This window comes from Dermacentor andersoni, chromosome 2 (assembly GCF_023375885.2).
Source record: "Dermacentor andersoni chromosome 2, qqDerAnde1_hic_scaffold, whole genome shotgun sequence".
In the NCBI taxonomy this organism is placed as follows: Eukaryota; Metazoa; Arthropoda; class Arachnida; order Ixodida; family Ixodidae; genus Dermacentor; species Dermacentor andersoni.
Window position 1 is genome coordinate 7,927,908 of NC_092815.1, and position 24,816 is coordinate 7,952,723.

The window sequence follows — 24,816 nt, forward strand, 5'->3', positions numbered from 1 at the left end:
TCAACGAGATGGCCCGGAAGAGTAATTTGCCGGTGGCCAAAAGGACATTTGGACGAGTTAAGTTGCAGCTTCGCCTTTCGAAATACATCAAGTATAGCTGTTAGACACTCAAGGTGAGTGTCGAACGTGGGCGAGAAGACGATTACGTCGTCGAGGTAACAGAGACAAGTGGACCATCTGAAACCACGGAACAAGGAGTCCATCATACGCTCAAAGGTGGCAGGGGCGTTTCATAATCCAAACGGCATGGCTTTAAATTGGTATAGGCCATCAGGTGTGGTGAACGCGGTTTTTCCTCTGTCCATTATTGTCAACAGCAATCTACCAGTATCCAGAACGAAGATCAATAGAAGAGAAATAGCTGGAGCCGTGGAGGCAGTCAAGGGCATCGTCTATACGTGGGAGGGGGTAGACAGCCTTCTTAGTAATATCGTTCAGATGACGGTAGCCTACACAGAAGCGCCATGTTCCGTCCTTCTTCTTAACCAACACCACAGGTGACGTCCAGGGACTGGAAGAAGGCTCAATGATGTTTTTATCTAGCATTTTGTTCACTTCACTTTGAATCACTCGGCGTTCCGACGCAGAAACTCGATACGGTCGTCGGTGAATAGCCGTAGTATCGCCAGTAAGAATCCGATGCTTGACCGCGAGCGTCCGGCCTAAAGGGTGATCGTTGAAGTCGAAAATATCTCGGTAGGACGATAATACTTGGCAAAGGTCTTCAGCCTGCGCAGAGGACAGGTCCGTCGCAGCCATTTTCTTTATGTTGGGATCGGCGCCCGAGGCTCGCGCGGGGGGCCTTCGAAGCTCGCAAGAACCATCGGTTGATAACGCTGCCACATGATGGTCGCCGAGACAATCAACGTTGTCAAGGCAAATATCTTGTGGTAGAATTTGCTTTGCCAATCCAAAGTTAAATATAGGTATGCGAGTGCGGTTCGCAGTATAAGTAAGTATAGTGTGAGGCGCGGTAACGTTATAATGGAGTGGAATGTCGGGCGCAGGAGTGACGAGGTACTCGCCATCAGGAACTGGTGGGAAATATAACAGTTCAATAAATGCTATTGACTTTGGCGGCAGGTGAAGAAAGCCGGTGAGGCGTAAGCGGTACTGGGGTGCGTCAGAAGATTCTGCGAGAATCGGCAACTCATGGCGAAGGGTACTGGCAGAGCAGTCAATAAGGGCAGAATACGCAGAGAGAAAGTCGAGGCCTAGAATTACGTCGTGGGAGCAATGAGCAATCACGGTGAAGAGGACAGGAGTGTGGCGGTGGGCGATGCTGACACGTGCCGTAAACATGCCGACGATAGGCACAATACCGCCATCCGCAGCGCGGACGACGCGTGCCGACGCTGGGGTGAGGAGCTTTTTGAGTCGTCGTTGGAAGGCAGCACCCATAATAGAAAGACGTGCGCCTGTATCGATGAGTGCAGTGGCAGGATAGCCGTCAACATCAACGTCAAGAAGGTTTTAAATCGTAGGTAACTTAAGCAGAGGATTTGAGGGCAAGGTCGACAAAGCAGCTTCACCTCCTGAAGCTGCAGTGCCTAGTTTTGCGGCTGGGTCCGAGAGGCGATAGGCGGCGAAGAGAAGCGGAGGAGTTGGGGCGAACGAGACTGATGGCATCGAGGTGAGGACGAGCGGCTGTAGCGAAGGGTTGGATCAGGGGCATCAGCGGCAGTGGATCCATGGCGGGTGGCATAGGGAACAGAAGGTCCAAATGTGCGGGAATAAGTGGTGGCGTATGTCCGAGGACGTTGTGGCCATCGGTTGCGGCAGTGACGAGCGACGTGGCTGATCCGACAGCAATGGAAACGGTTCGGCATGTCATCAGGGGTACGCCATTCGGACGGGTTGCGCCAAGATATGGCAGAAAACGACTGCCGGGGACGAGGAGGGTCGGTAGAGAACTGGGGAACGCTGGATTGAGACGTTGGACACACGGCGTTCAGACCCATGTTCCCAAATTCCTGTCTGACTACGGCCTGAATCATCGCAATCATGGTTGCTGGCGGATCGGGAGGCATCGCGGAGAAAGCTGGCGAACAGGTGGCCTCGAGCTCGCGGCGAACAATACGGGTGACGTCGTCACAGGTGGTGGCCTGACGTGGTCGACCTTCACATGTCGACATAGCAGTGTTGGGTAGCCGCGTGATGTGGTATGTGATACGGTGGCTCTTAGCTTGTTCAATGCGACGGTATTCTTTAATGATGGCGTCAATTGTCGAGACGTTGCCGAAAACAAGCAAATTGAAAGCGTCGTCGGCGATGCCTTTGAAAACATGTGACACTTTATCTGCTTCAGACATAACATCGTCAGCTTTGCGGCATAGAGCCAAGACGTCGAGGATGTATGAAACATATGGCTCTGTAGATGTCTGAACACGAGACGCAAGAGCCTTTCTCGCGGCAACCTTGCGGCGAATTGGGTGGCTGAACAGTTCCCGTAGCTTTTCTTTGAAACTGTCCCAACTGGTTATCTCGTCGTCATGCGTCTGGTGCCACGGCATTCAGGAAGAGAGCGCAACGACTGCTGATAGCCTTCCTGCGAGACACGGGGCTCATCGACACCTGGTGACACACCCCTGATCTCAACTCGAAGGAGGATCAGGCGGAACAATTGCCGGCTATGTATGCCAGGGTAACCCCGCCTGCTTCAACATCACCACCACCACCACCACCATCTGGTGCCACACACGTGGGGTGTCGCCGAGATAAAACATAAAGTTGGCGAGCATAATCGTTGGGTCCCACCTGTTATTAGCACTCGCGTGTTCATAGAGCTTGATCCAGTCGTCAACGTCCTGTCCCTCCAGCCCAGAGAACACACCAGGGTCGCGATGTTGGGCAACCGTGACGATTGGATCAGTTGGACAAGCCGGAGCCGTTGCAGAGGCGGCCTCGCCACCTGGAGGCATGGTGAGAAGCTCGATGTACCGACCACTTCGGAGTTCCGTGGTGAGGACGGGCATTGCTAACCTCCACCGGAATCTTACGTGTAGAAAGACACAGACGAAAGAGGCTATTTACAGGCTATTTACACTGGAACCAGACAGCCAGACTGGCACTCGCCCGCGAAGGCACAGACCAACTTCGTCGTTCTCGCCGCAGCTCGTCTCTTGAGTATCTCCCAACAATATCGTAATAATATTAATATGATCAATTCGTCTTTCTCATTACACACTTGAACGGTTTTGTGCGACTGTACTGAATACATTGTACCGAGAAAAATACTAGCAACTGCGCTAGCTTCACGGCAAAGCATTGTCCGAACAAATAATTTTAGAATAGCAACCTCAACAGCCGTCGCAGCAGGGGACTGCGACCGCAAGCGCAGTGTTGCAGTTCTTACGGAACAAAAAGCTGCAGGAGCGACTTAAACTTTGAGAAGTGTTAACTACAATCATGTGCTGCGAACAGAGAGAGAGAGAAGTGGTTGTTGTGGGGAAAGGAGGAAAAGCTAGCAGTATCTTCTGCAACCCATGCGGGAGCAGGGCTCAGCACCAGCAGGGTGGGCTAAATGGGAGTAAAGGAGAGAGAGGGTGGAAGGGATAAAGGTAGAGGGTCGTCCTAGCAGCATCAGAGCAGCCCAGCCGGGAGAGCCCAGTGGATTCGACCGCAGGAGTAGGCTGTTGATAGACCGTACAGGAGGCGGCCGAGCAGAAGCGGAGTAGTGGCGGATCAGGAAGCCCGAGGTGGTGGGATGGCCGTTAGGCTATATGTCTGTAAAAATTACCTATAATGTCGCCGAGACCCCGACGAGTCGAGGTATTCGACGACACTTACGAAGGCTGGTAGATGATTACGACAGGAAAAGAGGATATCTTCCTGTCGTGAACATGGGAGCCCCAGGCTGTGGAACTCCTGCAGAAGTCGGCCGTGGTGTCGCAGGTGAATAGGGCAGACCAGCATGAGGCGCTACAGAGTCTCTGGTTCACCACAGGATTCACAGGCTGGCGAGGTGGCTTTCCCAAGGTGGTGTCGGCGGTGTTCCATCCAGTTGCAACCAACTCGCAGTCGGAGCAGCAACGAGGCATCCTTTCGTGGGAGGCCGTGCTGTGGGAGGAGCCGTGGAGGCCGGCCCAGGAATACCCGTTTGTCCGGGTGGCAGACGATGATTTGCCGGCGCAGATTGTGTCTCCAGAAGTCTGCAGCCGTTACAGCAGGGCTTACGGGGACGCTTGAGTGGTGGGCACTCTTTGCATGAGTGTCCGCCTTTTCAATGCCCAGGAGCCCCACGTGTGGCGGTAGCGAATGCTGGGATAGTGTGCATCCTGTGTACTGAAGGGCCTCCAGTCTTGAAGAGAGCAGCGCAACTCCAAGTCTAGCCCTGTCAGGGCTCTTCAGGAAGAGCAGCGCCGCCTTGGAGTCGCAGAAGATGGCTGCCAGGGTCGCTGGTAGCTCCTCCGCCAGTAGGTCCACAGTAAGGTGGAGTCCTGCTAGCTCTGCTGCAGTAGAGCTTGCATGTCCCGGTAGACGGCACAGTTTGCTCCTTTGTAGAACCGGTGCAACGCAGACTGCTGTGGATGAGCCCATCTCAGAGGGCAGCGACCTGGCTGGACGTCCAAGCAATGTGGAGGCTGTGTAGACAGGTGAGCAGCTGGGCAGGGGGGTGTCCGACCGGCAGAATGACTGCCCTCTGTGGCACAGGAGGGGCGAACGGGTCGGCCAGAAGTTCCGCGAGAGCCCCTTCGCTTATTCCTAGCGAAATCGCCACAGTGAGAACGGGTTGACGGCTCGTCCTCTTGCCGGTGAGTGATTTGAGTAGTCGCCAGGCTAAGGGGTCCCTTGAACGGTCCTTGATGCTGGAACACAGGCTCACCCAGCTCTGGTTCCTCCTGCGCCGGGCCTGTCTTCTACAGCAGACTCGTCTGTATTCGTCTCGTCTGTATTCAGTCCAGTGCTCTGCCTTCCCTGTCCGAATTGCTCTGCGCTCCGTGCGGCGCCTGGAGGCACGGAGATCCAGTAGGCGGAGATCCGGGGCAGGGGTGCCCGGTGGGGCAGAGCACTGAATGGTAGACGCCTGGGCGCACTCCGCGATGGCGTCCAGAAAGTCATAGCGATCGGCCGCCTCACTACAGTGCTTCCTAAAGAGAGGCCAGTCTATGACGTGGAAAGTTCTGGTCTTTGGCTTCCTTCCGTGCACAAAGGTGATCACAATTGGGAAGTGGCCCGAACCCCAAATGTCCGGAGTTGTGTCCCAGGAGTAGGACCACTGTTCTGTGGTGAGGGAGAGATCGATTGCTGAGTTCACCCCTCGGCGGACATCGGTGGGTCCTGCGCTGTTCAGGATCACCAGTCCGGCTATGCTGATGGCGTAGCGGAGGCTTCGGCCTCGGCTGGAGCAGCGGCGGCTTCCCAAGTCTGTGTGGTGGGCGTTAAGTCGCCACACAGGACTGCCTGCCTCCCGAGGCGTAGAGCCAGCTGGACAAGGATGGAGGAGTCACATGGCTTTCCTGGTCGTATGTATATGCTCGCCACGATCGTGCCGTGGCTTCCGAGACGCACCGTGGCAGCACAATACGACGTCGTCCACTGGAACCACTGTGCGCCCGAGGTTGCACCGAGCGTAGATGGCTTTCCGTGGCTTGCCGGGCTGGTGGGCGTCGTCCAGGCACGGCGCGTCCGTGCAGCCCTGTGTCGTGCAGGTGGTGGCGCCTGAGTAAGCGGTGTATCCCGGGAGTAGCAGGTCTTCGGCCATCGCGTACACCTCCTGCAGAGCAAACACGTCTTAGTCGCTCTGCAGGAGATGCAGGGAAAGGTCTGCGTGTCGCCGCCGCAGAGAATTAGCGTTCCACTGGAGAACATTCGGGCAGCGGCGACCCTTCCTTGCTGTGGGCTAATTAGCCATGGTCCGGCTTCACACGAGAACGCTACCGACGTGATGGAGCTGGCAGAAGAGACAACCACCGTTTCGTCACCCCAAGGCCCCGTGCACACCGCGGCGCGGTGCCTGAAGGACCCGCTACGCCAGACTGCTCCGCGGCCGAAGCCAAAAGTGAAGAATAAGCAGCAGAAGCAGAGAAGGGAGCCTGCCGATGTCTCGCCTTCCTCTCCCGAAGCAACGGACGACTCGCGGCGCCCACCTGCTACCCCGGTCACCCCTAGCGTGCCTGCAGCGGCAGTGCAGAGGGGGACACCACCTGCCCGTGAGCAAACGTCAGACGGCTTCACTCTGCTACAGTCGAGGGCCGACAGGTGGCGTACACGGGCCATGGAGAATGCTGCGCTCCCGGTGGACCCTGCGGTCGTCGGTACGGGGCTCTTTCCTCTCTCGGTGGCCGGCCGAGCCTTCCGAGGAGCACCGTGCCTCGCACTTGCCGCATCCCTCTCTTCGCGGCCCCATGTATCAACGGTTCGCGTCAACCACAGGCGCAACGTCGTGGCCGCCGACACCACCACCCAGGAGTGCCAGGAGGGGTTGCTCAAGCTCACCCAGCTGCACGCGATCCCTGTGACTGCCCAATTACCAGCCGAGCGCGGCAACAGCACCGGCTTCTTGCACGGGGTGAGCGGGCTGCCTGCAGACACAGACCTGCTGGGAGCCATCGAGTCCAGCTTTCGTGTGCTGTTGGCAGCGATGGACGGAAGCACCATCACAATCCGCTTCGCGGGACCAGTTCCCCCGGAGCACGTACGCCTCTTCAAGCTCGGCTTCAGGTTGAAGCCAGCCAGTCCCCGTCCAATACAGTGTCGGCAGTGCGGCCACTTCGGGCATGTCCTGGAGTCCTGTCAGTGGCCGACCGACTGCATGTCCTGTGGCAAAAGCCAAGTGGCAAACGTCTCCTTCCAAACCGTATGCTGCAGGAACTGCGGGGGCTCCCACAGGGCTGACACTCCTGCTTGCCCCAAATGGCAGGAAGAGCGCAAGGTGGCCACAATCATGGCTTCTTCCACATCGCCGTTGTCGAGGCGCGCTGTCAGGGCAGCAGTCCACGAGGAGCAGCGGCCGCAGCAGTCCTCACCTCCGGTGCGGTAATACTCCAGCGTGCTGAAGGGCCCCAGCCCGGCACCCAGGCTTCCGGTACCAGCCTCCCGTGCCTCCCGCAGGACACAGGACACTGCTGCACCTCCTACCCAGACTACCGTGGATCAGCTGGTAGCGAACCTGCTCCTCTTCATGGAAGCAGTCAGCACCATGCTGTCAGCTGACCACCCGCTTCCGTACATCTGCCTGCAGGCAGTGGCCTGCGAACAGCAGTGATTCTGTACATGTGCTCTGTTTCTCTCTGTATTTCCTTCTTATCTTTTCAGCACCCCCCCCCCCCCGACTCTGCTATGTAAAGGGTGGCAAACTTCATTTTTCTTCTGGTTAGCCTCCCTTCCTTTTCTTTGATTGATTTCTCTCTCTCTCTCTCTCTCTCGCTTTATGATTGGACGTTATAACAGCAAGACGGCAAAAGCATGCACTTGTTTCGTTTCATAAAAGTGGGTAAACAATCACTCTCCCGTCTCGACGGGGATTCCGAGTTCATGGTGCTCGCAACTTACTATCAGCGCCGATGGAGGGGAAGAAATGGTAATTAAAGAGAACCTCGCCCAGGCAAATTAGTGTTGGGGCGGGGAAAGCTTGCGTCATTGTTTCTCCGCGCCAACGGCGTCAAGGCGGGAGCAGAGGCCGAGTAGAGGAACGAGACTGCAGGACTCCTGAAAGACATGCCAGGCTTTATTGCTAGCATTTTTTGGGCTGAAATTGTGTGCAGTGCAACTTGCATGAGATAGATATTGCGAGTGCAGGTACACAATCACTCGCGAAGGGAGTTTCATGTCCCTACGGCATATGAAAAAGCTTTTGTGGAATCAAACGCAATGCTTGCAGACGAGTTTTGCAGTACTATGACAACAGTGCAGGAGCAATAAGTTCTGCTTTTCTCTCGAAAGAAAAAAAAACTATTGTTGCTCTATCTGTATGTCTATTCATCTAGAATCCAGGGGCGTAGCCAGGGGGGGGGGCGTATGGGGCTTCAGCCCCGCCCCTCCCCCCCGCCCGGAAATTTTTACGTGCTGTCATGTACCGCCGACCAAAACAACCCATGCACCGGAAATCATTCTTGATTTTGACTAGAATGTCTTTTTTATGCTCGAAAACACGTTTCGGCGCGAACATTGCGAACTCCGGTTGTATTTCGCGGCAACTGTCATGCACCTGGAGTCACATAATGCAAGGAGCCCTATCCGAGCACGAAGTTTCAAAGGCGTTTTGATGGCGAGCGGGCTCGTCGCAGCATCTCGCGGAGGCCGCGGAACCTACGCAGCTTATGGATTTTACTTCCGAAACCTTATGGGCATAAAGTTCTCATAAACATTTGATGCGAAAGGTGCACTGACATTTGCAAAGTCGGGCTTTAGATTTTCAATTCCGGAACTTTGTGGGTTTAATGTTCTTTTAATCATTTTATAACATAGGTGCATTGACTTTTCTAAAGCTGTACATCACACCATACAAAGAGACAAGGCAAATCAACACACTATCATACAAGTTGGCAAAGCGCGCAGCGAGGTCCTATGAGACGAAGCGTTGTGGTGGTTTATTTGCGCCATCATGTCGCAGAAAATAATATTAACATGCTTTTCACCTGCGCGAAAGCATCGATGTCTAAACAGTAAAGCCAGCAAAGATAACTAGTTTCTTATTTATTTATTTTTTAGTTTGACTATTATTGGCGAGTACACATTCAGCCTCTTCAGTTTTCTTGTTCACGCTACTCGCGGGCTGCCAGAGCCAGCCAGGGCGCATTCGTTTTTCTCGTGTTGCCCCTTCCAGCACACGTTCGTTTTTCTCTGGCCGAGTGGATTTTGGCCTGCGAGAGCTTTGGACGCTTCCTGGCTAGCAGACGAAAAAAAGAAACAATGGTACCTTGACGCCATCACTGTGGAGACTCTATGGACGGCAACGCGTCTGCTTGAGTTCATCACTTTGGTGTTATTGAAACCTCTCCGGAAAATCTTATCTCGCCGGTGTAGGATACTAAGTAGTATGCGTATGCTTATCTGTGGACCAAGCGTCTCACGCTTTCTTCGATATTCCCTCGGTAGCGACATTAGGCGCCCAAAGTAGGCATTCGATTTAGGCCAACACGTTTTCCTTTGCTTTTTTTTTTCACTTCGGTGCCCCCGCGCCGCAAAGAAAGAAAGACGTTGTTGCAGCGCAGCGAGGTCCTATGAGACGAAGCGTTCTGGTGGTTCACCATCCTGAAACGGTATGTCCCGAAGTTTACGGAAAGAGGCTGTACATAATCTCTCTTCCTATAAGACTGACAAAGCGGAACTATCGGTCCCGAGCCTAGCTCTAAACTTTTGCACAGAGCCCACACGAGATACGAAGTAGCTGACTTGTGCTGTTGAAATGGCTGGTAAGCCAAGTCGACGCAGCTAGACGTGACGAAGCTCGCCCGCGTGTTAATAATGTGCTTTCTAGGCTTTAAAACCCTTCTTCAAAGTCTGCGCTGTCGCTAGAGGAACATCAGGCTATCGACCGGCTTCGACGCAATCCACACATTGTCATTCTTCCGGCTGACAAAGGAAACGCAACTGTTTTGCTTGATAGTGATGGCTACACCAAAAAGAGGCTGGCACCGATTAGTGACGCCAATAGCTATACTCGCCTTAAGCGTGATCCCACAGGAAAACTGCAAAGAGACCTCCAAAAGCTTCTAGCTGACGACTTCCATTTGGTCCCGACCCAGCACAAATCACTCCATTACTAACTACTTTGCCACAACAAATCAGCTCCTGCTATTTATGGCCTACCAAAGATACACAAGCAAGGTGTTCCTATACGGCCCATTGTCGACTACACTAGCTCACCTCTGTACAAGCTTTCCGGTTTCTTACACCGGGTCATTTCGCCGCTCGTGGGAAAAAGAGGTGCTCATGTGCGCAATTCAGGTGACTTTACTGAAGAGATGCGGCACGTTACGGTTTCATTTGATGTTAAGTCACTATTCACAAGCGTTCTAGTAGAACTGGCTGCAAAGGGTTGCACCGCTGCCTTCGAAGCTGACGGGTCGCGGCCAGATAGGTATCCGTTGACGTTTCAGACCCGTGCCGTCTCCTTAGGTTCTGTTTGTCGAATACATACTTCGTCTTCCAACAGAATTCTTACCTGCGAACGCATGCTACGGCTATGGGTGCATCTATATCAGTTTCTGCTGCGTATCTGGTGATAGAGGACGTTCAACGTCGGGCGTTTGCAGCTTTTACCCCTTTAAAAAGGCTTTCCTGGAATATCTAGATGATTGCTTCTGCATAATTCACAAGGATGCAGTCAGTTTGAGATTAGGGACTTGACCTTGCTTTTATTTTGTGGCCCAGTTTAGGCGACTACAGCAAAGCGCAGGACGAGTTCACACACTGCTGTATCGGCCAATAACCGGAAATGAGGCACGCATGTGGGTTCCGCGAAGAGGGGACGCGGGCAACACTCACGCGTGAAGAGAAAACGGATTAGTAGCTGCACCGTAGAAAAGGCACTAGATCTGCACCCTCGCTCGGAACAAAAGGGTAGACGGCCCGAGCTGAAGAGGAGCGTTCGGGGAGACGAGCCTGAAGATGAAAGTTGGGGGGTTCTCGAGGTCACCGCCACCGCTAATGCCCATGTGCTTCCCAAATGTCCCGTCGACCGTCTCGGTCACGGAAATTGGGCGACGTGACGTTGCCCAGCCGATTTGATGTTTGGCATCCGCGTGCGCCTTCTAAGAATGCCCGTGAAAATGGCGGTAGCTTTAAACCACTTAGCCGGCTACGGCCGATGGATGCTTTTGTGTGCGATCGCCATCGGGTCCTAATTATGGTGTTTGGACTTCAAGCGAACCGGCACAGAGGTGCACGGCAGATAGCTTTCTCAGTACTGGCAGGGTAGCCCGCTGTCCGGCGGATGTGCAGTCAATAATCCGTGATTTCACGGAAACATTCTCGGCAGCTTGCATGGCGGCCGCTTGCAGGTGAAAACAGGAAGACATCAGGGGCCGATACTCGCAGCCCAACGTAGGGGAGAGGGAGGTGGCACGTGTCTTTGAGAAATCCTATCCCCTGGGGTGTTGTAAAGAGTGCCACTGTTTCCGCCAATGCCGTGTGCGGCACGAAGGTGGTTGTGCTATTGGTTACTATGATGTAAACTCGCATGTGTGATTGGCTGGTTTGCGACTCGTTTGTGCAACTGGGGGCTTAAAAAGTAATGTTTGGTTGTGTGGAGAGCGGAGCTTCGGGCTTGGACTCGGACAGACGCCTCGGCGTTTGAATAAAACGTCACTTCGTCGGACAACGGCTCTTCCTTCGCGCTGCTACAGTGCACTCGAATCATCGAGGGGCGCCGACTTCGGACCTTCAACACCTTCCCTCCTTGACTAGCGTTGAGGCTACCAGAGGACAAAGGGAAAGGAAATTAACTGGCGCAGTCGACCGTAGGATCGGACAGCCCGCTGCGAGGAAGGTGCTTAAGTCCGGTGAAGCTGACTGGACACTCACTGCAACTTGGACCTGCTGGTACACTGTGAGAAGCAGTACTGGCATCCCGTACGAGCCTGCCAGACAACATTTGCGAGACAGGAGCTGAGCGGGACAAGAGCTGCTGCACCTCAAGGAACGAGGGTAGACCCGAATGACATCTTTGAGCGACAAAGGAGGGGCTGTGGTGTTCTGCATCAGGAGCAAGGCGGCAAGGAACGTCGACACGGCTCAGCAAGGCAACGCCAAAGATGATCCGGTGGAGCATTTGGAGCACCGGAGGACTACAACACGACTAGCCTGGGAGACAAGACTCACGCAGCTGACAGCAGCACCGGGCGACGCAGCACGACAAGGGGAGGCTCATTTTGTGCTCTCTTGAGGTCCCTTTCACTGAATGCACTTGCGTTCAGGCACACTCTGGGAGATGGCAGATTCAGATGGAAACGCGATGGAAGGTGATAGTGTGAACGAATCGCATCGCACCCGCGAATTTATGCTGGAGATAGAGGCTTTAAAGCTCAAGCTAGAGCTGGAGAAGATGAGGTCGTCGCGTGCCTCGTCAGAGGAACCGGAGAACAGGAATCAGCACACCGGAATGGCACGATGCGCGAAAGAGTTGAAAGCAGTCCTTGCCCCCATGCCCACTAATGAGCCAATGATTCCCGCCAGGTTCAAGAACGTGGACGCTCTTCTTGCGGCATTGAGTGCACCTGAGGAAATACAGGGCACTATTAGATTACCATACTTAAATGAAAAGATGCGAACATTCGTTGCCAATCAATCGGAGGCTGGTGTAATGCTTGTACTCAGACTTAACATCTAGAGTGTTGAAGGAACTGCGGATGACTCCAAGTGAGTACCGCAGAATGTTTCTCGAAGTCAAGTGAAGAGGGAAGCAGGCGAGTCTTGGACCCAAGTTGCGGGACGCCTGTAGGCAATGTTCACGTACTACCTCAGAAGTAGAGAGGTGCTGTCGTTTGAGAGTCTGCAGGAATTGCTGATAGCTGACAGGCTAAAGCAGTTAATACCAAATGATCTCCGCTCACTGGTCATCCAGCAGGAAGTAAAGGGCTGGTTGAACGCCAAAGACATAGCAGAGTTAGCCGCAAATTTCGAAGAAAGTCTGCACATTAGCAGGCAAGGCAATTATCGCGGTACTGCAACAGGAAATGATAATTACAGGGCGCAAGCTAAACATGTCGCTAGGCCGAGCTGTAGCCCTAATTGTGTCGTGTGTTTTGGATGTGGACAACGGGGTCACATTAAAAGAGATCGTGACTCTTCACATAACACTACTGCCATGAAAGCAGAAGTTTTGCGCGTAGCTCGAGACATCAGTTGCGACCGTTGTCACACTACCGCGACACACCGCCTTTGGAAACAACCGACTGACGGGTGACCCGAGAATAGAGATTTTAGTGGGAGCCAAACCCTGCGTCGCGTGCATTGATTCAGGTGGAGATATCACGGTGATAAGAGTGAATGAGGTATCGGCTGAGATTCTGTGTCAGAGCAGCAGCAGAATAAAGCTAACTGGTGCTTTTGGACAGGGCGTCACCGCAAACCTAATGTATGTTCCTCTCGGTCTTCCGTGCTCGTCAGGGAGCACTGCTCAACGTGTGCCATTGCTTTGCGCAGTAACTGATCAGTTAACTACCAGCGCGGCAGTTTTACTCACTCCGGGAGATTACGAATGCCTTCTTCATGGCCGGCAAGAGCTGCTGAAAGAATCTAAGGAATGTGATGGCGGTATAGACTTTAAAGCGAAGGAATTAGTACCTGAACCGTATTCTCCGATGAGAGAGCAAGAACAGGTAACTGCATGCTCTACCCATAACACTAACACCGTGGTGCAGCGTCCATTAGAGAAACCATCGAGGAATGAGCGCCAGGCGGCTAATGCTGAGAGTCCGGCAAACACCTCATTAGAAGATGAAGGAGAAAGTGAAGATGGCACACAAGAATTTGAGCAGCGAGCTACTAATTGCACACTCATTGAGGAGCAGCAGCAATCGGAAAGTCGGGATGTTGTAGCTGCGGATAATATAGGCGACAGCGAGCAACTTCCGCCAGTCACAGAAAGTTCTTTCGCGGAACAGCAGCAAGATGAGTCACTGGCCGATGCTTGGCGCCAGGCGAAAGAGGAGTCGCATGGCATGGTTATCGATTGTCCGTTGCTTCATCACAGGGAACAAATAGATAGGAAACATTGTCTCCAGTTAGCAGTACCAAAGTCGCTCCGAGCCGAAGTGTTGGAGTTAGCACACGACGGCCCTTGCAGTGGTCACTTCTCAGAAAAAAGGAGAAAAAAGCGCATTAAAGGGGAGTTCTTTTGGCGATCATTGGCGTTTGATGTGAAGTGCCATTGTCAGAAATGTCATCGGTGTCAGGTTCATGCGCGTAAGCTGAAAACCGATCGGGTGCCCATAACGCCCCCGAACAGGCCGCAGACGCCTTTTGAAGTAGTTTACCGTGACTGCAGAGGCCCCCTTGAGCCAGCTTCGTCACGGGGTCATAAATATGCTTTAAATGTAGTGGGATCAGATGTACATGCTCCAGACCTTAATAAGGTACGCGCTATCCAGTAGCTGGGACCGCCTAAGAGAAAACGTGAACTGAGGAGTGTTCTAGAGCTTCTCAACTACTATCGAGACTATGTGCCTAACTATTCAAGACTCGTCTTGCCACTTACAGGGCTGACAAATAAAAGGGCTCCAAACACTCTGCCGTAGAACTCGGAGGCGCAAGTTGCGTTCGACTCAGTTAAGAACGCCCTCGCGTCTATTCCAGGGTTGACAGCACCAGACCCCGGCAAAGGTTTTTATTTGGCCACGGATGCATCGGAAATGGCAGTTGGCGCTTGCCTCTCCCAAAAAGTAGGCGAAACCGAGCGACCAGTTGCATTTCTTAGTAACAAGTTGAGCCCGTCGCAACAAAAGTGGTCCACAATTGAGCGGGAGGCGTTTGCAATTGTGTGGGCACTAGAGTCCTTGGGTACATGGCTATTCGGCACACAGATCAAAATAATGACTCACCATGATCCGCTGACTTTCCAGACTCGCGCGGATCCCTCCAGTGCTAGGCTGACGCGTTGGGCATTGGCGATCCAAAAGTACGACATAGAAATTGTTCACATCAAAGGTGCGCTGAACAAGGCTGCTGATGCACTTTCGCATCTCGGATGACCATTCGGGATGTGTTATATATTTGTTGAGTCAATAGTCTGTTATGTTTGACTCAGAGGCGTATATTAATTGATGTATTGCCATGAATTAGTGCGTGTATCGAATCACCGTGCAGGATTTGTTTTCGCATGTTCGGAGACAAGCGTTGTGTAGTTTGAAGGCAGCTCTAAAAGATGAATATTTTTGTGTGTAATGTCGAAATGTCTTCTGTGGCGTGTCAAATAGTCACTCATTTACTGGTGCGACTGATTGAGCTGAGAGTACAGATGACACTGATCCCGTCGCTCCCGTTGAGTGTGCTCTGGGGGACCTCGGGGCGCACAGAGTGGGTCTCGTGTTTTGGGACAATCACGGTGCGGACTGGTGACCGCGAGAGACACTATACAACAGGACAATCGGGACTGCGTCCTGTTCATGTGCCTCGTGTTAGAGGAGTCAGACCTACGCGAACTTATTAATACTGTTGATTGCAGCGCGGAGTGTGTAGAAATGGTTTTTGCGTTGGTAGTATGGCGAGACTTTTGTCTACTAATGCGAGTGTGAAGTCTACTGTATTGTAAGCATTACCATGTGTTTCTCTTCGCCATTACTACACGAGGTTATCCTTTTTTATGAAATGGAGATTGGTCCCGTGTGCAGAAGGGTTTGATTTAATTTTTGTGCGAGTTTTCTTTAATATTTTTTTATCATGTTACGTGGACATCGAATGTCCAGTAACACTCTTGAGGGGGGAGGAGTCAGTTTGAGATTAGGGACTTGACCTTGCTGTTATGCTGTGGCCCAGTTTAGGCGACTGCAGCAAAGCGCAGGACGAGTTCACACACTGCTGTATCGGCCAATAACCGGAAATGAGGCACGCATGTGGGTTCCGCGAAGAGGGGACGCGGGCAACGCTCACGCGTGAAGAGAAAACGGATTAGTAGCTGCACCGTAGAAAAGGCACTAGATCTGCACCTTCGCTCGGAACAAAAGGGTAGACGGCCCGAGCTGAAGAGGAGCGTTCGGGGAGACGAGTGTGAAGATGAAAGTTAGGGGGTGCTCGAGGTCACCGCCACCGCTAATGCCCATGTGCTTCCCAAATGTCCCGTCGACCGTCTCGGTCACGGACCGTCTCCTGTCTCGGTCGCGCGCCGCATGCTGTATGTGCGAGTGAAAGTGTAGGGGGGAGGGGGGAATAGGTGAGCCGACGATAGTGTGCGCAAGGGAGAAAAGCGGTGAGGGAGTGCGCCGCCTTTCGGTCGCGGGCGATGCATCGGGGAGACAAGAGAAGGGGGAGGGGGACCTTAGGGTTCTGTGATTTGTGAATCTGTGATTGCGCAGCATGTTTATTTGCCTTGTTTGATGCAATATAGACAGTGACTTTTGTTCAGATGCGTAGATTTATTGGAGACTTATACGTATATTGAAATATCTTGTTGCGAGCTTTTGTGTATACGTGCAGTGAGCTTTGTTTTAAGTAACACCTTTTAGCGCTTCTTCAGGCCGTATCTTCGCATTTATATATTCCATATTATATTTGCATTTCTAATGTATATTTTGCAGAACTGCTTTTATAATTTAGAAGACTTAACTGCTGGGCTAGTTGGTGATCTTGCATACTAAAAAGATTCTGCGCCAGAACAACACGCACAAAAAAGGCGACGACACCACGGGAGCTACTTTAACTGTTTAATGAGGGTGTAAGCACTCGACATATATAGTCCTCCAAAACACCGCGCACGCGCATGCGTACAAGGCACCATGGAGTAAAAAGTCTTATCAGAGTAGGCGCGATAGAAACTCCAGCTCAGCCTCGTAAAGGAAAACCGATGTGTGATTAACACAGTTCGAAACCTATATATATATATATATATATATATATATATATATATATTAGTCGACTGCTTTCACCCTCATTAAGCAGTTGAAGTAGCGCCCGTGGTGTCGTCGTCTTTCTTGTGCGTTTTGTTTTGGCGCAAAATCTTTTTAGTGTGTTTTTTATAAGTTCTCTCTGTTGCGACGATAATTTTGGTGCAATTACTCACAATACGTGACCGTTGACAGCTGCTGCTGCGCAATACGTTGGAACGAAGGAAGCGTCATTGAATGTTTTCGCTGGCCGCTGCATATGTACAAAAATCTAAAGAAGGTTCTTGAATTACAAAGTTTCATTAAAGTATTTGTCTTCAACTTGTTCATTTCATGGCCTTCACGTTTTTCATATCAGCAGCATGCACTTATTTGTTGGTTTTGAACATGATATAGTTCTTAAGCTCGTGTGATATTTTCTTTTAAATAGAAAAAAAGAGGTGGAAGCATTGATATCAGTTATTTTTGGCACAATCTCTTGGGACATACGAATATGTTCTTCTATGAAAAAACACATACTTTACATGTCTTGACAGTGCGTAGTGCTCCAGAATTTGTTTGCAGCATCTTTGGCAATGACAATGCAGTTATCATTGATGTATTTGATACATCGACAAATTCTAAAATAAGCAGTCCGAGCTGGAACATTACCCCGCCCCGATCGAAGTTGCTGGCTACATCACTGCTAGAACGGGCATAACAATCGACATGTTCAATACCGAACGGCAGATAGTGCCGAGAAGGCCTGAGAGACACGTCGATTTTGTCAATGTTGGAAGGACTTATATACATTCGGTACGATTGACGTTCATTCTAGTGCTTCACGCGTTGCCATATTACGTTTTTTTTCCTGTGTTGTGCGCCTCATTCCTAGTGGCTTGAAGGTGGGTGCGCTCGGCGGTAGCACTTCTCAACGGGCCAATGAATACAGGCGATCAAGAAAAGCCATTGCATACCACAGGAACTACCAAGTGACGAACACTATGGACTCTTGGTGGATGAAAGAACACTAGTACCACAGCAAATATGTTTGCCATGGGTAGAAAAGAAGCAATATGTCTGCTGCGGTATTGTTTCTGACTTGATATTAAAGCAGTCCCGCGTACGAAAAAAGTTCATCAAAAGCGCCTTTAAAGATCGTATTGTGACGTACTTCTCGTGTGCGGAAGTAAAGTTGTTTTTTATAATATGAGGAAGCTGTCTGTAGCCTTTTCAAATAGTAAAATTATTTTCATTGTATTGCTTCATGCGTTGTCATAATACACTCTTGGTTTTACTGTGTTCTACAACGTGTCATTCCTAATAACTTGAAGGCGGGTGCGTTCGGCGACAGCGATGCTCAACGAACGACACCAACTCGATTTGCAGCTTGAGTGGCTGATTTTCATAAGCACCACATAATTATCTTAAATGTAAGGCATACCTCGAGATATATATGCAATAGTACATTATGACGCACATATACGCAAGACCTATCGTATAGACTCGTGTAAAGGCCGCGCATTTTTTCACAGTTTTGACAAGGTGCTGCCTTTGCACGGGACAGAATATAATGGTTAAAATGGTGCCGGCGCAGCCGCCGAGTTTTGCACACCCTGAATCCTGTGCACACCCTGCCTCTAGCCACCTAGTAGCGGCAGGGGGAAGTACGCAGCACGCGAAAATTCGCCGATGGGCTCGCGCGGCAATGTAGCACCGAACGCGATTGCTTCGCCGTTTGAAATGTTCTGTCCCAAATTTTTGCCAAGTTGGGGGCGCGGCGTTACACGAGTCTATACAGTATGCGGTGCTATATAAGTTACGGCGACGTTGCCAATAGTTTCCTACGTAGTGGTCGCATACTCCTCTTTACGCCTTCAGTAATTTCAACATTATGCAGTTCTAAAGCAGATTTAGAGTCGTGATCCATGCGGACTACATGATCACGCGAGTGTGGATTACTGCCTGCGTGATCGGCTAACTTTACGCCATCCTTGGGATAAGCTCAGTTTACCAATTCTCCATGATCGGCTTACCTTACCTTTTTGAATATTTAGTGTGTAAAGGCGTTTATTAGTCACCGACGTTTGGGACCGACCGTTAACGCAGGGCACGGACTTTCAGGACGAGAGGCATTCAAAAGCGCTGAAGAGGGCGACCCACTAGAAATCGCTAGACAGAACGACCCACCATATCGTTCCAATCCTTCTCTACAATTACCCGCGTGGACGAAAAGGGAGCCGGCACCTGGCGACCTAGCAGCTTCTCACTGAGTGGGTCACATTGGGTCTTGAAGCGGTCGACGTTCACAATGTATTGTCCACGTCGCGAATGTTCGAAGGTTCAACAGGCTCGAGCACGTAGCTGGCCCAAGATGTGCGTTCGAAGACGCCGTTGGGGCGTTCATACTTGAGCAGTAGTTTCGAGCAGAGCCTAGGGGCAGTGGAAGGGACCGAGAGGCACACAAGCGCTCCGGGGTAGAACGTGGGCGCAGAAGTGGTGTCACCGCGAACGCTCTTCTGGGGCTCTTTGTCATTTGAAGTAAAGGCCCACGGGAGATCGCGACGCTCTTCAGCATGTATGGCTGTGGCGGAAATAGGCGGACGCTCAGATGCAACCGGCTTGAACGGAAGGGTTGCGTCGATTCTGTGCAACTGGTGGCGGCGGTACAATGAAAAAAGTGTGAAAAGCCAGTGGTGCTCTGAGTGGCGGTATTGTAGGAGCTGGTTCCGGCGGGCAGAATGACATCCCAATTTTTGTGGTCGGAGTCTACGTACATTACGAGCATGTTGCTAAGCATGCGGTTAAAGCGTTCTTTGAGGCCATTCGTCTGCGGATGGTAAACAGTAGTTGTGCGGTGCACAACGTGGCACTCTTTGAGGATAGTTTCGACGACTTCCGACAAGTAGACACGTCCGTGATTGCTGAGCAACTCCTGTGGTGGACCATGACGAAGTATGAATCGGCGAAGCAGTAGGGAGGCGATTAACATCGTGCGCTGTAGACGCTGGGAGGGCGGCAGTTTCGGCGTATTGTGTGAGATTGTAAACAGCCATTATGGCCCAGCCGTTACCAGCAGATGTCAGGGGAAGTGGTCTATACAAATCGATGCCCTTACCCACCGTGGTTGTTTAATGGCTATGTTGTTGGGCTGCTGAGCACGAGGTCGCGGGATCGAATACCGGCCGCGCCGTCCACATTTCGATGGGGGCGAAATGCGAAAACACCCGTGCACTTAGATTTAGATGCACGTTAAAGAACCCCAATTGATCTAAATTCCCGGAGTCCCCCACTACGGCGCGCCTCATAATTAGGAAGTGGTTTTGCCACGTAAAAACCTAATAATTCAATTTTAACTTCTCAGTTGCTAGTCAGCGCCCGTCCAGTCGTTCTCTTTCCTGTCCATGTTTTTACAACGAAGCTGCTAAGGGCTACTTTCTTCATCTATTGTGTCCGCGTGTAGAAAAAAATAAAATCCAGAAGGTAGTGCAATACCGGCCCGACCCGCGGCGGAGGTGAAGCACCCGTTAAACACTGCCCATGCGTGAGCCAATCCTGAAGATAGTGCAATGCCGGGCCGACTGGCACCAGAAGTGGAGCTCCCCATTAAGGGGACCACACACAGCTTCGCTGGTCATCCTCCTCCACAGAATGGAAGAGCAGTGAGTTAGTTGTTTTTTGGGGGAGGGGGGAGGCGGGTGGCTGTTCTTGATAAAGCTTAACCAACTAGCCCAAGTGTCCGTTCTCCTACAATTTAACTGCGTTGTTTTGCGCAAACGCATGGCGTTGTTTGGACGATTTTTTGGATGTTTGGACCACCTTTGGTGCCAAGGGCATTATGGGAACAATATGGGGATCAGTTTATGTGATTTTTGGTTTTGAAGGCCACGTGTAGCCACGTCCTCCGATTTTTACGCACTGCAGTGTTGCTCAGCTAGACACAGCGGCCGCCGCGTGCTGCAGCGACGATTTCGCTTAGCAACCTTGGCATCTAGCCACTCGGAAAACGGTCTCTGGCTGGTGGGGCTAAACAAACTTACACTATGCAGGGGCCTCGTTTTTTTTCTTCTGGCATCACACGTGGTGCTCGAAGTTTCATTACTTGTGTTCAAATATTAAGCAAGCTAGAATGAACGGGCCCTCTTGCCCTGCTCCCAGAGATGAGGCCCCGGGCTATAGCCTCATTAGGACCCCCCTCCCCCCTTTAGTCCAGCACTGATACACATACATACGCAAACACTCACACATACACACACATGCATTCATGCATTTTATAAATGTGTTCTGCGAGGAAGGTTTCTGCCGAAACTAGCTATATCATTGTGTGTTGCACTTAAAACAGAATGAGCATTGTATCCTACGTGCCTTCACTATATTGTTTTGTACTTCAATGCGGCTGGCCTTTTCTCCGATGCCATCATCTTTGATTGCGAAAAGTGCACCTCATGAAGAGTCTAGAGCGTACCCAGGAAGGATTATTCCCAAATTTCTGGTGACAGGCCAGCCCTTCTTGCTTATTTGTTTTTTTTTTACATTACTGTGCTTCGCTTATCTTCAAGTCTTCCCTCTCACAAACCACTTCCCTTTCTTTGCTTATTTCTTTTCCTCCTGCGTTTGAGTTTTAGCTGTTCCTTGCTTCATTCTTCCGTGCCTCCACCGCGGAAGTGCCACGGCTGTTTGAAAGCCCGTTGTCAGTCTTGGCGATTTCATTAAAGCCAGGAAAAAGTGTCCTGGTGTTCCACTTTCATAAGATTTTTACCGTCGCGCGTTAATTCCTTGCGTTGATATACATCCCTACTGAAGTTTATTAAATGAAAGAAATCGAGCATTCTTTTTGTCTTTGATTTACACCCGCCGATTTACGTCGCTTAGGAAACCCTCAAGCCTTAAAGAATACGAAAAAAGATACGTTGTTTCCCCTTGCTCCTCAGAGCCCCCCTCTCGCCTCCATTGGCGGCTGACATGTTCCGTCCTCAGCCTATCTCCACGCCTTTTTCCTTTTCTTTCGGTCACCCCGGTCAGTCGCAGGCAATGTGGACACACAGAAACACGCGCTGCTGTAAGTGGCCTAATCTATTTTATTGGTCCAGCTGCCATATTAATGACCCACGCCTCCTGAACCTGACCTAGATTTTTAGTCATGCTCCACAGACTGACCACACCCCTTTGCTATCTGGTTCTCTCCCCCTCTTTACTTATCCTGGATGGGGTGGCGAAACGAGCATCATTATTCCCGAGCTTGTACGCTCCGCACGCTAACATTTGGGGTTTTTTCTCGATGGCAGAATTCACAATAGCTCCTTTTCTCTTTGTTCAACCGGCTGCACGTTTGCTGATAGGATCTGTCGGGAGCGCTCTTTGGTTGCTTTTCTTTTTCATGTCTTCGTTTGCCTTCTAAGGACAGTCTTTGCCGAAGCACTTGTCCTTTTATTCTCATTGTTAAAACAGCCTTTTCTCCAGTCTACGCGAACACGTCGAATGCAATATATGCCTGAAGCATTGATCCGGGGGCTCCGCTTTTGTTCTTGCTCGCTAGATAGAATAAGCTCACAGGAAGAAAAATTAATCAGGCAGCTCAACAAGGTAGAAGCGTCCCGTATTTGTAAAACAAAAGATGTGCAATTCATAAAAAATTTCCCCAGGAAGGACTGTTCAGAAATTTCTGGTGACAGGCCAGAAATTTGCGAATCCCAGCCACGGCCGCCGCATTTCGATGGGGGCGGCATGCGAAAACACCTGTCTACATAGATTTAGGTGCACGTTCAAAAACCCCATGTCGTCACCATTTCCGGAGTCCCCTACTACGGCGTGCCTCATAATCAGAAAGTGGTTTTGGCACGTAAAACCCCATAATTTATTCATTTTTAGCAGGCTCTTACAGATGACTATAATTCTTATTGATATGCTTCTAAAATAAAGGAGCTGTTGCACGTCTTAAGCACAACATGCTCGTACGAACGGCTTTATGGCTGACAGATATGATTCTTACAAGGAGGGGCTGATACATTGCTTAAGGACAGCAGGCTTGTGCAGAAGGCGTTAGAGCTGAATGATATGATTTAACAAGGTGCTGTTACATTTCTTAAGGATAACAGGCTCGTACGGACGTCTTTAGGGCTGACAGATATGATTCTAACAAGAAGGGGCTGTTGCACTTCTTAAGGACAGCAGGATATTACAGAGGGCTATAATGCTTACTGATGTGCTGATAAAAAGAAGGGGCTGTTACACTTATTAAGCACATCATGCTCATACGGTCGGCTTTAGGGCTGCCAGATACGATTCTAAAAAGAAAGGGCTGTTACACTTCTTGAGGACAGCAGGCTTGTGCAGACGGCGTTAGACCTGAATGATATGATTTTGACAAGGTGCTGTTACATTTCATAAGGATAACAGGCTCGTACGAACGGCTTTAGGGCTGACAGATATGATACTAAGAAGAAAGGGCTGTTGCACTTCTTAAGGACAGCAGGATATTACAGATGGCTATATTGCTTAATGATGTGCTGATAAAAAGAAGGGGTTGTTACACTTCTTAAGCACAACATGCTCGTACGGTTGGCTTTTGCGCTGACAGATATCATTCTAAAAAGGGGCTGTTACACTTCTTCAGGACAGCAGGCTTGTGCAGACGGCGTTAACGCTGAATAATATGATTTTGACAAGGTACTGTTACATTTCATAAGGATAACAGGCTCGCACCGACGGCTTTAGGGCTGACAGATAGATATGATACTAAGAAGAAGGGGCTGTTGCACTGTTCAAGGGCAGCAGGATATTACAGATGGCTATTATGCTTAATGATATGCTAATAAAAAGAAGGGCTGTTACCCTTCTTAAGCACAACAGGTACGTGCGGACGGCTTTTGCGCTGACAGATATCATTCTAACAAGGGGCTGTTACACTTCTTCAGGACAGCAGGCTTGTGCAGACGGCGTTAGAGCTGAATGATATGATTTTAACAAGGTGCTGTTACATTTCATAAGGATAACAGGCTCGTACGGACGGCTTTAGGGCTGACAGATATGATTCTAACAACAAGGGGCTGTTGTACTTGTTAAGGACAGCAGGACATTACACATGGCTATAAAGCTTAATGACATGCTGATATACACCCACTCCTGCCATAGCCCTAACGGGCTGCAGTATGTATAAATAAATAAATAAATAAATAAATAAATAAATAAATAAATATATAAATGAATGAATGAATAAATAAATAAATAAATAAATAAATAAGGGGATGTTACACTTCTTAAGCACAACATGCTCGTACGGGCGGCTTTAGGGCTGACAGATGTGATTCTTTCAAGACAGGGCTGTTACACTTCTTTAGGACAGCATCCTTGTGCAGAAGGCGTTAGAGCTGAATGATATGATTTTAACAAGGTGCTGTTACACTTCTTAAGGATGACAGGCTCGTAGAGACGGTTTTAGTGCTGAATGACAGTTATAACAAGAAGGGGCTGTTACGCTTTCTAAGGACAGCAGGCTTGTGCAGACGGCGTTAGAGCTGAAAGATATGATTTTAACAAGGTGCTGTTACGCTTTTAAGGATAACAGGCTCCTACAGGAGGCTTAATTGCTGAATGATATGGTTCTAACAGAAAGAACTAAGAGGTGATGTTACACACCTTAAGGACAGCAGGCTGGTACAGAAAAGCAGGAAAATGTCACCAGCAATGTCGAAGATATAGTGAAAGCGGAGGAAGAGTTCTATGCTGACCTGTACAGTACTCAAGCAGCCACGACACCTCCCTTTGAAGTAATAATGAACAGGTTACAGAGGGCGCCTTCTATAACTAGCGATGAAGTTAGAAGGGCCTTGCAAAACATGAAACGTGGAAACGCTGCCGGAGAAGAGGATTACCAGTTGATTTAATCAAAGATGGAGGAGACATCTGGCTTGGAAAACTAGCGGCCCTTTATACGAACTGCCAATCGACTTTAAGGGTCCTAGAAAACTGTAAGAATGCCAACATTATACTAATACACCAAAAGGGAGATGTTAAAGAATTGAAAAATTATAGGCTCATTAGTTTACTTGTCGTATTATATAAAATGGTCACCAAAATAATCTTCAGTAGAATAAGGGCAACGATGAACTTTATTCAACCAAGGGAACAGGCAGGTTTCAGGAAAGGATACTCTACAGTGGTTTACATCCATATCATCAATCATATAATCGAGAAATATGCAGAGTACAATCAGCGTCTCTATATGGCTTTCATAGATAACGAAAATGCATTTGATTAAATAGAGATACCAGCAGTCATAGAGGCATTACGCACACAAGGAGTACAGGACCTTTACGTAAATATTTAGGAAAATATCTACAGAGATTCCACAGCT